This window comes from Panthera uncia, chromosome D4 (genome assembly GCF_023721935.1).
Source record: "Panthera uncia isolate 11264 chromosome D4, Puncia_PCG_1.0, whole genome shotgun sequence".
NCBI classification, from domain to species: Eukaryota; Metazoa; Chordata; class Mammalia; order Carnivora; family Felidae; genus Panthera; species Panthera uncia.
The window spans coordinates 85459908-85474707 of record NC_064807.1 but is presented as its reverse complement, the minus strand read 5'-3'; the positions used below and the strand labels follow the sequence as shown (position 1 = coordinate 85474707).

At 59.6% G+C, this 14800-nt stretch overlaps 1 pseudogene; it reads right to left on the bottom strand.

Moving 5' to 3' along the window:
• Positions 1 to 7102: 7102 nt before the first annotated feature.
• Positions 7103 to 8044, bottom strand: LOC125923224 (40S ribosomal protein S2-like; annotated as a pseudogene).
• Between the last annotated feature and the right edge of the window lie 6756 nt (positions 8045 to 14800).

Genomic DNA, 14800 nt, shown 5'->3' with positions numbered 1-14800 from the left:
ACGGGGAAACTGAGGCTCAGAGAGGCAGCGCCCAGAGGGAAGACCGAGCCCAAGGTCACAGCTGTAAGCGCTGGAGGCCGGGTTCGAAGCCCAGAGTCCGGGCCCCGGCGCCCGGGGCGCTCAGCCCTTCCACGCAGCTGCCAGGGGTGGCTTCGCCCTCCGGCTCTGGAAACAGCGAAGGGGGCGGGGCCGGCCCTGCGTCGAGGCCTTCGGCCACGCCCCTAGGCGTAGAGTGGAGAAACTGAGGCACCCCCACGCCCTCTCCTCCAGCTTCCTCGGATTCCCCGGGAGCCTCCTTCCCGCCTGCGTCCCCCCCCCCCCCGCCACTCCACGCCCCGGGCCCTCCCCTCGTGCCCCCCGCCCCGCCCCTCTCCTCCCCTCCCCTCCCAGCCCCCGGCCCGAGGCGGGGCTTAGCCCGCGCCCACCGGGAGCCGGGGAGGGAGAGAAAAATGAGTTTTCCTGCCGCCCGGTGGCGATGTCAATTGATCGGGCGCGGGCGGGGGCCGCGCGCCGGGCCCGGGGCCTCGCTCGCAGCTGCCGGCGCACAATTATCGGGAAAAAACTGGGGCGGCCGCTGCGGTGAAATTAGTTATCGATCCCTCGGCGGGGCCGCGGGGCAGCGCTCGGCGCCGACGGCGGCACACCCGGGCCGGGCCCGCCGGGCGGGGGTGGGGGGCGTCCCTCCCGCTCCTCCTCTGCCCCCTCCCCCTCCCCCCTCCCTCCCCGCCGCCCGGCTCGCCTCTCCCATTCATCCCGCCGCAGTATCGACCCACGTCGGCCGGCGCGGGGCAGGCGCCCCCTCCCGCTGCCCGCGTCCCCGCTCACTCGGCCGCCCCGCCCGCGGGCCCTGCTTCGGGGGAGCCCTCGAGCTGGCCCCGAGGAAGGACCGACGCTGGGGGCGACGGGGGGGGAGGGGAGGGCGGGGCGGGGCAGGGTGGCTCCCGCGGAGGGAGGGCGGCAGGTGCAGAGGGTGGGAGCCACTCCCGCCCCTGGAAGCTCGGGCTTCGGGGGCCCTGCTGCCTGGGGAGGTGGCGTGACCTCTCTGAGCCTCAGTTTCCTCCTCTATAAACCAGGGTCGTTCCCACGTCTTGCTTACCGAGAGGCTACAATGAGAGGGTTCGTGAGAAGCGCCTGCGTTTGTGGCTGCCCGGGAGCGTGTTGGGGGGTTATTTTGAGTTTATACCACAGATTCTCTCCAGCGCCTCTAGGAGATGTGTCTTATCCCCATTTTGTAGATGAGAAAGTGGAACTCAAAGAGGGGAGAACGCCTCATCTACGGCCACACAGTGAGCTAGTGGCCCCAGGAGGCCACACAGCGAGCTAGTGGCCCCAGGACTCTACAAAGCCACAGCTCTCAGAGGGGAGACCCCAGGGGGGTGGGCTCTTCTCAGCAGGGTGCTGACATATCCCAGAGCCTGGGCTAGGGGTGTGGTCAGGGAGGAAGGAGCCGCAGGTCAGGGACCTCCAACCCCCTGTCTTAGGGCAGTTTGGCCCTGCATCCTCTAGGAAGGAGGGAGAGAGGAGAGAGAGAGGGGAAGGGGGGTGAGGAGGGAAGGGTCTCCCAACCCCAAACTGGGCTGGGGGCTGGGGAGGATCTGAGTTTTAATCCTGCCTGTCCACTCACCAGCTCGTGATCTTGGGCAAGTCCTTGTCCCAAGCCCAGACCTCCTACACAGAGGGTGCAGAGGGTGGGAGCCACTCCCGCCTTGGCCACTTAGTCCCATCCTATCCTCATCCAGTCACAGGAGACTCCTGGCCAGTCCTCAGAAGTCTCCTGCCTCTGAGCCTTTGCAGAGGCTGTTCCCCGATGTTCCACCTAGCAAATCCCTCTGCATCAGGCCCCTGTTTGTGCTTACCAGCCTTCCCTCTGCTGACCTTCCCCTGCCTGCCAGCCTGCCACAGGCTCATTCATCCCTCCACTGAGCACCTACTGTGTGCCAGGAAGCGTGCTGTGCACAGTGGGCGCAGCTGAAAGGAGACAGCGCCTGTCCATCCTCTCCTGGGGCAAGACGAGTACCGAGCCCCATGGCAGCTGCATATCGATTCCTGGAGTCCAAAAGGCACTGGGGTCATCGATCTGGGAAGGACCAGTGTGCTAGTGGGCAGGAGAGGTGGGTGAGGTTGGCAGGGTCAGGCCATGGAGGGCTCGGGACCTGTGAAGGAGGTTTGTCCCGAGTGAATGGGGAGGGCTTTGAGCAGGGGAATGCCGGGGTCAAGTTCAGCCCCACAACCGGAAGCCTGGCGTTCAAAACTCCTGCATGGGAGTCTTGGTTCTGTTCTTGGTCTCTCTGAGCCTCCGTTTCCTCATCTGTAAAATAATGGTCGTGATCTCCGCTGCTGAAGGGGCTATGGGGTTTGGAGTGGGTCGGCCCTGAGTTCGAGTCTTTCCTTAAAGCCATGGGGCCTTGGGCCGTGTCAACAAGAGGCTCAAAGGGGTGGGCCAGCATAGACACTCAAGGGCTCTGTGCTCTTTCCCCCCAGCTTTCCTGGCTTCCAAAATGGGGGCTCCAGAGGTGCTGCTCAAGATCTGGAACAAGGTCTCTCCCCCAATAGGGGAGATGGTGACCCCTCGGCTGGCCACAGGAGCCTGGGCCTGATGCAGAGGAGAGGCAGGACCACAGGGTGGGGGCTGACGAACTGTCCCTGCCTCTCACCCATGGGGGCTGCTGGGACCCTGGCTAACGGGAGAAGATGAGGGTGTGGTGGCCCGGGGCAAAGGGGTCCTGAGCTGAGTGTCCCCTTGCTGGCTACAAGCGAAGACAAAGCTCACAGTCCGCGCGTGCGTTCGAGCCCCCTGAGTTCAAGCCCCGCGTTGGGCTCTGTACTGACGACTCAGAGCCTGGAGCCTGCTTCGGATTCCGTGCCTCCCCCCTCTCTGTCTCTCTGCCCCTCCCCTGCTCATGCTCTGTCCCTCTGTCTCTCAAAAATAAACATTAAAAAAAAAAAAAGACCCTCCCTGCCTTCTAGAGAGTGGGATATGTTGTATGTATGTATGTATGTATTTATTTAGATAGATGCTGGTTATACAAGTGGATTCACTTTGTAAAGATCCATATAGCGGATCACCTAGAATGTGCTTCTGGGGGCTCCCAGGAGAATCAAGTCCTCACCCTGTGACCTGCCTGTGGGTCCAGGACCTGCCTACCTGGCCTCAAGGCCATGTGTTTCCTGTGACCCCTCTCCCTCCTCCCCTATGTTTTGCCCCCCCCCCCCCCCCGCCAGTATCTGACTGCACCTGCTGTCAGTACAATGTGAGGGGGCGTGGGGGGAGTGTGAGTGGGGATGGAGGGGAGGCGGGGTGCGGGGAGGGAGGTGAAGCCCAGGAGGGACCTGGCCCTGAACACCCCCTCCCCAGTCGACCACTGGAAGCCTTGGCCACCCAGTCCCATCCTATCCCCACCCAGTCCCATGAGACTCCTGGCCAGTCCTCAGGAATCTCCTGCCTCTGAGCCTTTGCCAAGGCTGTTCCCCGATGTTCCGCTTAGCAAATCCCTGTGTACCAGGCCCTGTGCTGGGCATCAGGGATGTAGCTGTGAACCAGAGGGGCGCTCTGCCCTCTCACCAGCTCGTGAAGCTTTCCGCGGAGCGTGCAGATATCTGTGTATGTCTCTAGGAATGTGCGCGAGCGCTTCCGTTCGTAAGCGTGCAGGAATTTATGGAGACACATACATCCTCGCAAGTACATCTTTGTGTACGAGTCTATGCACGGCGTACGTGGGCGCGTGTGTATTATTGCTACGTATGAGCGTGAGTCACTCCGTGTCTGCGTGAATAACCAGGCACCTGCCCATATGCCCGCATGCGCTTACGTAGATGTGCGCCTTTGCACATGTTTGTATGTGCATCTTGTATGTGCCTGTGTGTATCTGTTTGCACCTGGGTTTCGGTGCCCACCTGCGCGCGTGGGCGCACCTCTCTGGGAACGCTTGGAAGCACACGGGGCGCGTGGAGTTGCGTGAATGTGTACGGAATGCGTGTGTGCCTGTACATTTGAGGTGCATTGGCGTTGTGGGTGCACGGTGCGTCCACCCTGGCGCACACGGGGATGCACGTACCCATGTTTTGCACACCCACCTTTGTGGTTTCATTCCCACCCCCCCCCCCCCCCCCCCACCCCCCCCACCCCCAGCTCCGTGCTTGCGTGTGAACGTCGGCGCAGGGGACGCTCCCCAGCGCGCGCGCACGTTTCTGAGGCCGCTTCTGTTTGTGCCTGTGTCTGTGTTGGTCCCCGCGCACGTTCCAGGCCTACGCGCGGGGGTGTGCAATCCCACCCTCGCTAGGGAGCACAGCACACTGCCATGGGGAGGTGGGTGCTTTGGATATGGCGGCAGAGCCCTGGGGAACAGAGAGAACAGGACAGCGCTTGGCTGCGGCTTGCCTGCTAGGGGATGCCGAAGAGGGAGGCAGAAGGCGGCCAGGACCGCCCAGCTGCCCCCCTGCGCCCAGCTGGGGTCCAGGAAATGGCCTCCAGGGCTGATGGGGGGGGGCAGGAGACAGCAGGTGGCCTTGATGAGCAAGCGGAGGGCTCACCCCTACAGGGTCCCCTGCCAGGGGAGGCTCTCAGGAGCTTCTGATCTTCCGGAGGCCAGCCTCTGCCGCCCTGCACCTGAACCCCAGCCTCCGCTCAAGCCGTGGGGGGCTCCGGCGGCCAGGGCCAGGCCGTGGGGTCTGGCTCTTCTTGGCTTTCTCGACATCCTGCGGCCCCGGCTTCAAGGCCCAGGCTGGGGCTGGGCCGGGGGTCCCCTCCTAGGCAACCAGAGCTGCCTACGAAGGCGAGACGCGCAAATCACCTTCCTCAGGTGGCAGAAACGGAGCCCGCGTGCAGGAAACCAGCCCGCGCGCGCCCTCGCTCTCCCTCCCTCTCTCTCACTGTGATCCCTCACCTAAGTCCGGGATGCCCCTCCGCCCACCACCGCCTGCCTCCTTGTGCACCGCTCCCCCAGTCCCCGCAACTTACTCACACCCCCCCCCACCCTTGTGGCTCCTGCACCCCCGTCCCTGGGGTCACTACTCACCCCAGGTAGGGCTACTCGTCTCTGGAAGTCTTTGGGGGCCTCCTCTCCCCGCTCAGAGGAACCCTCCGGGGCACCACGAGGACCCGCGGGCCCACACGCCGGCCTTTCCTTTCGTCCACGCTGTCATCGCGGGGGTCCACCGGTTGCCCTGCACTGCGGTCCTCTCCACCTGTGGTCACGGCTTGCGGGGCTGTGCCTCTGAAGCTGGAAACGCAGTCACCCCCGCCTCCACCCCACCTGCTGCCCAGAGAGCCCTCTCGCTCCTGAGAAGTAGCTTGCGCTGGCCAGCCCCCCACCCCGTGCCTTCCAGAGAGCCCTGTCCTATAGGTCCTGCTCCTGCCCGGGACCCCTCACGTCTGTCACTTTCTGTACAATATTGTGGGCCAGTCCTGCCCTAGGGCCAGCCCAGGGCCCAGAGGAACCCGAGCCAGCCTCACCAGGCTTCACCTCTTAGTGACGTCATTGCCACGTCTTGCTCTCCTCAAGACGGCTTCTCCCACCCCCCCACCCCCGACGCCACGCCCTTTGGATTTCCTGTGCACTCTCTGCGTGTCCCATCTCCCCTGCTGGCTCTTCTGGCTTTGCCTTTTGATGAACTGAGGGTGGGCCAGGGCGGGTGCCCTCCCTGGAAGTGCCCACTCCGACCACGGGCTCCTGGACTCCCACCTCCAGGTCATTGCCTTCTCAACGGCAGACCCGTCATGTCTGCCGTCACCGTGTCCCCACGGCCCCCCTCGGGTCCATCCCACCCCACGTGTCTCCCGCTCAGCGGGTGGTACCCCAGCCCTCGGCTCCTGGGCAGGAAGCTGGGACCTCACCCTTGCCTGGTTCTCCTTCCTTACCCTCCACATCCAATCAGTCACCAAGTGTCTGCACTTGGGGTTCACTGAGCTTCTTGGACATACATTTTTTTCAGTCTGGAAACACAGCAGTCACCATTTCCTCCAGTGTTTTTTTTTTTTTTCTGTTCTTTTTCCCCCTTCCTCTTGGACTCCAAATACCAATACATCAGGCTGTTTGGAAATGTCCTACAGCTCACTGATGCTCTTTCCACTAGAAAATTTGTGTGTGTGTGCGGCACCTGGGTGGCTCAGTCGGTTGAGTGTCCAGCTTTTGATTTCGACTCCGGTCTTGATCCCAGGGTCGTGGGCTGGAGCCCTGCGTTGGGCTCTGCATTGAGTGCGGAGTCTGCTTAAGATTCTCTCTCTCTCTCTCTCTCTCTCTCTCTCTCTCTCTCTCTCCCTCTCCCTCTGCCCCTCTCCCCGGCTTCCGCTTTCTCTCGCTCTCTTTTTAATTTTTCGAGGTTTATTTATTTTTGAGAGAGCATGAGTGGGGGAGAGGCAGAGAGAAAGGGGGAGGAAAGATCCAAAGCAGGCTTTGCTCTGACGGCAATGAGCTTGATGTGGGCTTGAACTCACGGACCGTGAGATCATGACCTGAGCCGAAGTCAGACGCTCAATCCACGGAGCCACCCAGGTACCCCCTCTCTCTCTTTTTAAAATTGAAAAAAAAATTTTTTTTTTCTGTTTCATTTTGGATAGTTTTTTCCTGCTATGCTTTCAATCTCCCTAATCTTTTTTTTTTTTTTAAACATGTTTATTTAGTTTTGAGAGAGACAGAGAGAGAAGAAGAAGAAGCAGGGGAGGGGCAGAAAGAGAGGGGGACAGAGGATCTGAACGGGGCTCTGCACTGACAGCAGTCAGCCTGATGCGGGACTTGAACTCATGAACCTAGAGATCATGACCTGAGCTGAAGTCGGAAGTTCAACCGACTGAGCCACCCAGGCGCCTCAACTCACTAATCTTTTCTTCTGTTTTGTCTAATCTGCCATTAATCCCATTCAGTATACCTTTCATCTCAGACATTGTATGTTTCAACTCTTCTAAGTTCAATTGGGATCTTTTTTGATATCTTAATGTCTCTACTTCACATTTTGAAAATATAAAATACAGTTATAAAGACTGTTTTAGAATCCTTCTCTGCTCACTCTAACATCTGTGTCAGTGCTGGGTCAGTTTCAATTGCTTAATTATTCTTTTCTTTACAGATCATTGTTTCGTGCTTCTTTGTATGTCTGGTAATTTTCTCTCCCTTTCTTTCTTTCTTTCTTTCTTTCTTTCTTTCTTTCTTTCTTAATGGGCTTTAACTCACTTTATTTTTCTTGTGTAAAACCATGTGGTGGCCACAGCTGGAGCCTGGGTCTTCTGCACAGAGACTCTGGTGTGGGTCTTCGCAAGCTGGTCGGTGAATTCCTGGTAGGGAGACTTGGTGAATACCGTCTCTTTCCAGAGGTCAGGGGCACAGTAGCTGTAGGTCTTGGGAATAGCATCAAAAGTGGCCTTGGTGAAGTGGCCCAGGGTGGCAGTGTAGCCCCTGGTGGAGAGGTAGCAGTCGTCAATGCCTGCCATCATCAGTATCGTCTTGGGCACAGGGGCCGAGATAATGCCCCTGCCCCTGGTGTAGGGGATAAGGCGTTCAGCACAGAGTTACAGGGTCTGGTCCCTTTGCATGGGACAGTGTGGGCCTCGCCGAGCTTGTTCCCCCAGTAGCTTCGCCACATGAGATGGTGGAAAGTTGTCCAGGACGATGGCCTCATGGAAGGCAGTGGCTACCTCCTTAGAGAACTGAACACCCAGACCTACGTGTCCTTTGTACTCTCCAATGGCAACAAATGCCTTGCACCTGGCCCTCTGGCCAGCCTGGGTCTGCTTTTGCACTGGCATAATTTTCAAAACTTCAAACCTCATCACTTCCTGGGATGCCTCCAGGAAGAAGTCAATGATCTCAGATTCCTTGATGGGCAGGGAGGAGAGAGAGATCTCTTTCAGGGCCTTGATCTTCATGATGTCGACCAGTTGGCTCAGCTTGTTGATGGAGATCCACTCCTTGTCCTTGGTGTTTCCTCTGTGAGTTCCGTGGTCCTGGCCCAGCCCTGACCATGGCCATGACTCCGGCCCCACATGTTGCTGCTGAAGCCTCTGTGGAAGCCACAGGCCTGGGCTCTCCAGGCCCTTCCGTGGCACCAGCATCGTTCTCCATTTGGTGTTCTGTCAAAGAAGATGTCTGGTAACTTTCTTTCTTTCTTTCTTATTTTTTTAACGTTTATTTATTTTTGAGAGGGAGAGACAGAGCGCGAGCAGAGGAGGGGCAGAGAGAGAGGGAGACACAGAATTGGAAGCAGGCTCCAGGCTCTGAGCTATCAGCACAGAGCCCGACGTGGGGATTGAACTCACGGACCGTGAGATGATGACCTGAGCCGAAGTAGGCTGCTTAACCGACTGAGCCATTCAGGCGCCCAAATGTCTGGTAATTTTCTGTTGGATACCAGACATTGTGAATGTTGGATATTTTTGTATTCTTATCAATCTTCTTGAGTGTTGTTCTGGAAAGCAGTAAATTGCTTGGGAACCAATTGATCCGTTTGGGTCTTGCTTGATGATTTGTTCGGTGGGTTTTAGCAATGCTCGGTCTGAGACTAATTCTTCCCCATCTCTGAAGCAACACCCTCCTGGGTGCTCTACCCCCTGCCCCGTGAATGTTGAGTTTACCAGTCTGGCTGTTGGGAACGGGCACTATTCCCACCCCTGTGACGGCACCAGACTATTGTTCTCTCATGGTTCCTTCTTCATTTTTTTTTTTAATTTTTTTAATTTTTTTTTAACGTTTTATTTATTTTTGAGACAGGGAGAGACAGAGCATGAACGGGGGAGGGTCAGAGAGACAGAGACACAGAATCCGAAACAGGCTCCGGGCTCTGAGCCGTCAGCACAGAGCCCGACGCGGGGCTCGAACTCACGGACCGCGAGATCGTGACCTGGCTGAAGTCGGCCGCTTAACCCACTGAGCCACCCAGGCGCCCCTACTTCCTAATAATTCTTAAATCTGTTGGCTTCTCTCCCGGCCCCTGTCGTGGCTCCCCAGACCCCATTACCTCCTGCCTGGGATGACCGTGTCCCCTAGGTGGGGCGTCCCCGAGGGCGAGACCTTGGCCCCTCGTGCTGAGCCCAGCCCAACATATCTGCTGAATGAACGAATACGTGAATGAGTGAATGGATGAACAGAATGGAATCGTGGACAAGGCTCAATAAGGAGGGAGGCCGGGACCGCAGCTCAGGAGACTAGCAGCCACCTCCCAGCCCTGCCCCAACTTGCTGCGTGATTTCACGCCATCACTGGACACAACCCAGTGGTCCCCGAGGTCTCATCGGGATCTGTCATGACACCGACGCGTGTCCACGGCGTCATGGAACGCAGACGTCATGTAGAGGACTGCCACTCTGTAGTCCTGCCGAAACCATCCTCCTTGCTTGACTGGCCGGGAATCCGAGGCCCGGTGGAGGGGGGGTGGGGGACGGCTGGGCCCCAGAGGGCTCAGTGCATCAGGGACGGAGCCCAGCTGGAGGCCCGTGTGCCATGTGCTCAGTTCTGCCCCTTCTGGGCTTTGGCACAGAGTGTGGAGGTAAGGGAGTCCCCGGGGAGGGGGTGGCCTCACGAGCAGGGTGGAGGGCCCCGGGGGCAGGGCCACGACTTCTCTGCGCCTGGTACTTCCCCGTGATGCCGATGCCCAACACAGCAGCAGGGAGGAAGGGAAGGGTCACTCAGAATCGGTCACATATCCAGACTGGGGGGTGGGGGGTGGGGGGAGGGCGGGGATGACCTGTGGGGAGGCTCAAGGTCAGCCTGAGGTCAGATCCTGTCCAGCTTAATTATTCATTAACCAGGCAGGTCCAGGCACTGAGTTAATGACCAGCACAAGGCTGGGGAGGGAGCAAATTCCTCCCCGGAGGGTGGGCGTGACCTGCAAGGATAGGGGAACCTGTAATGAGCAGTTGGTGGAAAGGCTCTTCATTCATTCATTCGTTCGTTCATTCGTTCGTTCGTTCATTCACTCCCTTGTCTCCCTGCGCCTGTCAATGAGCAGAACCCTAGAGTGCCGGCTGGTGTGAGGACAGAGCAGTGGAGACAAGGACAGCCCAGAGTGGTCAGCTCAGGGGCCTGGGGGAGCACAGAGGAGACCCCCAACTCAGCCAGGGAAAATGGGCTAAGCTGCCTGGAGAAGGTGAGGCCGCAGAGGACCCCTGCAGATCTCCTGTGGCTGGACCACATCTGGCGGGTCCTGTGCCCTGCGGAGGGTCCCTCAGCCTCTTGGCCCCACCCCATCCCAGCTCAACTTCTGGAACATTCCCGGCTGTCAGGATGGCACCATCTGAGCTCACCTCTGCCTTTGCTTTCCTTTCACCGAGAGACCAGGTTGGGGATTTCCTCCAACGGGCTGGCTGTCCCGCCGCCCCCAGCCCCAGCCCCTGACCCTCGGCAGGGCAGTGCTGGTGGACTGTTGGGTGAGGAGAGGCTGAGGGAGGCCTCAAGTGCAGGCTGAGAAGGGAGCGAGGGGTCCCCACGTGGGGTCCAGTGGGTGCGTGCCTCTGAGGCCGAGGTCCCGTCCAAGGGCAGCAGGCTCCATGGATGGAAAGATTCCAAGGGCCATTTGGCGGTCTTGTCCGTGGCCTTGGCGGAGTCTTGCGTGCTAGGACTGGGTGCAGATGGGAATTGGCGGGGGGGCGAGGGTGGGGTTCAGCTATAGGAGGGCAAGAAGGGAGGTAGGAAGGGGGAGGAGGGGGCTGGAAGGAGGTGGGTTCTCAGGACAGGGAGGAGGGACAGGAAGACAGGAGGGAGGCCGAGCTGGGGACCTCAGCGGTGGGGCGGTGGGTGGGCCAGGGCGTCTCCTGGGAAAGTGGCCGAAGCCACCACAGGGCTGGGCTTTCCAGAGGACACTCGGGGGGCTTCAACTGTTGGCAGCACTGACCGACCTGGGAGCTCTGTGGGAGGTAGGTCCGTGTGGCCCACGGGTGCCCGTCTGTCATCACGGGCGTAGGTCATCGTGTGTGGACTGCAAGTCAAGACTCTCAAGCCTCCGGCGTGGCTGGCTCCTCCCCAAAGGCCCTGTCTTCACCCTGGGAGAAGTCTGAAGGAGGAGAGGGGCCGGCGGTCACCAATGCCCCTCTGTTCCCCAGTTTTCTTACTTGGGAGTGGGACCAGCCTGGGGCAATCTGCAGACAGGGCCCCCCACAGAGGCCACAGCCTCGTCCCAGCCCCATGGCACTCTGGGAGCTGCAGGAAAGCCCCGGATGAAAGTAGCTCTTCTTCCTGAAATGAAACAAAACCCACACTGGGGCCGGTTCACAGCCACCCCCACCCCACCCCGGCTCGGCCTGTCGGGGCTTGAACACAGAATCCTGGCTCTGGAGCCACGCAAGCCGCAGCCTCAGTGGGGTGCGCAAGAGGAGGTGTGAGCAGGCGGCAGGCCCCCCCCCCCCAGGGTGGCAGGTAATGGCATCCCATGACCTCAGTCGCTGCCTCCTCCCCCCAGGGCCCTGACGGGTGGGCCGGACATTAGGGTCCCCATCAGGTGGCAGAAGAGCCCCCCTGGGTCTCCTGCTCTGGCCCCAGGGGAGCCGGGGGTGAGCTTGGGGTGATGGCCAGCGGGAGCAGGACGGCCCAGAGGATGGGTGCGGGGTGGGGGGTCAGGATGTAGGCCGGTGCCCTTCCAGCCCAGTCTGGGGCTGCCCCGGCAGCTTGGGGCCGGCCCCCTCCACTCCCAACAAAGACTGGCCGGGAGGAGAGAGCCTGTTTGTTCAGTGCTGGGCCTGGGGCTGGGGGGGGGGGGGGGGCGGGGGGGGGGGGGGGGGGGGGGCAGGAAGCAGAATTTCAAAGCGGCTTCACCCTTTGTTACCCCTTCCCGGCCCCGCCCCCCACACCCCAGGCTGCACATTCCAGAACCGGAGGGGGTCCTGCCCCGGGAGAAATCCGCTTAACCGAAGGCTCTCGGGTTACAGCCTAGCTGCTCCGGGAGGTGCCGGAATGCCCAGCCCGACATTCCGGATGGCGGGTGTCCGGGTCCACCCCGTCCCCACCCTTGGAACCTCTCCAGGCCTCAGGCCCCAGGAGGGAGGGGAAGGAGCTGGAAAGAGGGGCGGGTGGTGGGGGGGGGGGGGGGGGGCTGCAGGCTCACATAGATGATGGAGAGATGGGGTCTGGGTTGTGTTTCCAGTACGGTCAGCCCTGGATCTGACCTCAGATGAGGCAAGATGCCTCCTGATGTGGACGAGGTGGGCTGGGCTGAGGTGGGCTTTTTTCCTTTCCAAATAGGGCCAACCGCGCTCTATCTTATTGCCCGTACTTCCTTGAGGTGTACTTTACACGGGTTGAAATGCTCCAGTTTTGCGTGTACATTTCCACACTGTCTCACATCGCTGTCACCGCGTGACCGCCACCTTGAAGGAGATATTGAACGTTCCCAGCCCTCCAGAGGGTTCCCTCGCGCCCCTCCCCAGGCGGGAACCGGGAGTCTGACCTCCATGACCATAGACACTCTTGCCCGTCTACACAAACGCACTGGGAGTGTGCGCTCCGGTCCCTCAGCGTGGTATCTCCGAGATCCTTCGCTTCGCTCCAGCTTGTCCTTTTCTCATTGCTCAGTTTATTTCATTGTTTGTCCCTTCTGTCCCTGGCTGTCCCAGTTCGCTTCTGGTCCCAGGCTCTGAGGAAGCTGCTCTGAACATCCACGGGCCTGTCTTCTTGTGGAGGGACTCGATGGGATGCTTTTCTTTATTCCTCCATTCTGGCCTAGGAGCACACAGAGCCCCAGGGCCTTTGCACCTCCATTCTGGCCTAGGAGCACACAGAGCCCCAGGGCCTTTGCACTTGCTGTTCCCGCTTCTGAAACTCTTTGTTCTCTGTCCTTGGTGTCACAGCATTCCTTCTCATCCTTCAGGTCTCAGCTTCATTGTCACCTTCCCAGAGAGGCCCTGGCCTACCCCCTGGTCTACTAATGTCCCCCGGTCCTTCCTTCTTTGGTTTTGTGGCATTTGTTGCCACTTGCGACCATCTTATCCTTGTACTCGCTTCCTGGGTGCCAGGCCCCTCCTGGAAGCTTCCTGCTCTCTGAAGGTGGGCACTTCTGCCTTGTGTATCCCAGGGGCCAGCATGGCTTCGAGTAGCGATCAATCAGACATGTGCAGGTGCCTCTGTAGGGAGGTAGGGACTCCCCTGGGGAGCAGGTTCCCCTGGGGAGGTTCCTTGTAGCCATGACCCTTGACCCAGGAGTCCTGCCAAGGAAGGGGTGGGAACCAAGGAGGGGTGGGAGATGTGTGGGCCACCTCCATACCTTTCTTATCTTTTGGCTCATGGCTTGCCAGCGGTGTGGTGTTGTTGTGCTCCGGAGGAGAGGGGAGGAGGGGAGGGTGCGGCAGGAGGCCAGCCTTGCCCCTCACCCCTGCCTCGACCTGAGCTGCTCAGCATTCGACCGTTTTGCGATCACAGGTGCAGGAGGAAAGTCTCTCTGCTAAAATGGGAGGTTTGGAAACCACTGCCGGAGGCAACGGGGAGCCATCGAGGGTGTGTGAGGAGGGGAGTGATACCGAAGGAGCCACCGGTTGAGCCTGGGTTGGTAGAAAGAAGGGCTGGACTTCGCCCCGTGTGCCAGCAGCCTACCAGGGGCTGGGCTGGGCAACCGCAACCCCTATTTGCAAGGTTGCTTTATGCCTGGGAACGGAGCGGGGGAAAGACCCACAAGTCCTCGGAGGTAGGCAAGTTCAGCCAGTTGGGGTCGACAGCGGGGAGGCGCAGAGCCTGCTCCGAACTTGGGGGGGGGTCCGCATCCCCACAAAAGCCATTAGTGCTAAAAGCAAACGCGTGGACGTGGCGCCTTCCAACAGGATATGGGGGCCCTGCTCCTGAGCTCTGTCCTGTGGGCTAAAGGGATGGAAGGGGAAAGGCAGGTGCTCAAGGCCAGTGGCCAGCTGGTTAGAGGCAAGGACAGGCGAGAAGCAGGTGTCCCAAATGCAAGACAGAGCTGGCTCCCCTCGCACCGCCCTTCCCCAAACCTGCCCCTTCCAGCCCGTAAGAACCAGGCTGGTATAGGGTCCGCTCTCCATGAGTGAGTTCCTCCTTTCTTTCCCTACTGGGGGCCACCTGGGGGGTGCAGACAAACCAAGATAACCTCTCCCTCTGAAGACCCTTAATGTAATCACATCTTTGATGTCCCTGGTGCCTTGTAAGGTAACAGTCACAGATTCCAGGCATTATGACCTGGATGTCTTTAGGGGAGATCATTCAGGCCACCCCCATTGCCCTGGAGATTCCAGATAGTCTCCTGAGAAACCCTAGTCTGTAGGTTTGTTTATTTAACTGATGGCTGCTCTCTCATGATTCTCTGAGCTTACAGAAATGGGGCACCATTCAGCATTTATTTAACAAGCCCTCATGAAGCTCCCGCGCGGTGCCGAGCCCTGTTCTGGATGCTGTGGACATTAAGGTGAGGTGGACCCAGCCCTCATGCTCTGAGTCTGGGAGAGAGAGAGGGAGAGAGGGAGAGAGAGATCAGGCTCCTGCCTGCTCTCCCCCATCCACCCCACCCTCCCCAGTTCTGGGGCCACCCCAGCTCCAGGGTGGGCCTTGTTTTCTGTAAGCCAGCTCCTTACCAGTTGTTTGGTTCAGGAGTTCTGTTCTAAGCCAACCAGTGCCCAGCATCTCCGGAGACCTGGGCTGCCGCGTTCAGAAGGGAGGGACTTTGGACCAATGGCGGTGGGATGCCCTCTCTCCCTCCTGTTGGACTCAAGCAGGTGGCCTCCACTGTTCCCTGGGATTAAGCTTTTGCTGAAGAACAACGGACAGTGCCCCCTCCCCCCCCCCACCCCGGGCCACCGATTACGTCTCGTTCTGATGTCCTTACTGCTAATGCCAGCCTGACTCAGGATGCCTGCTCCTTGCCCCCAGAAACATCCTCA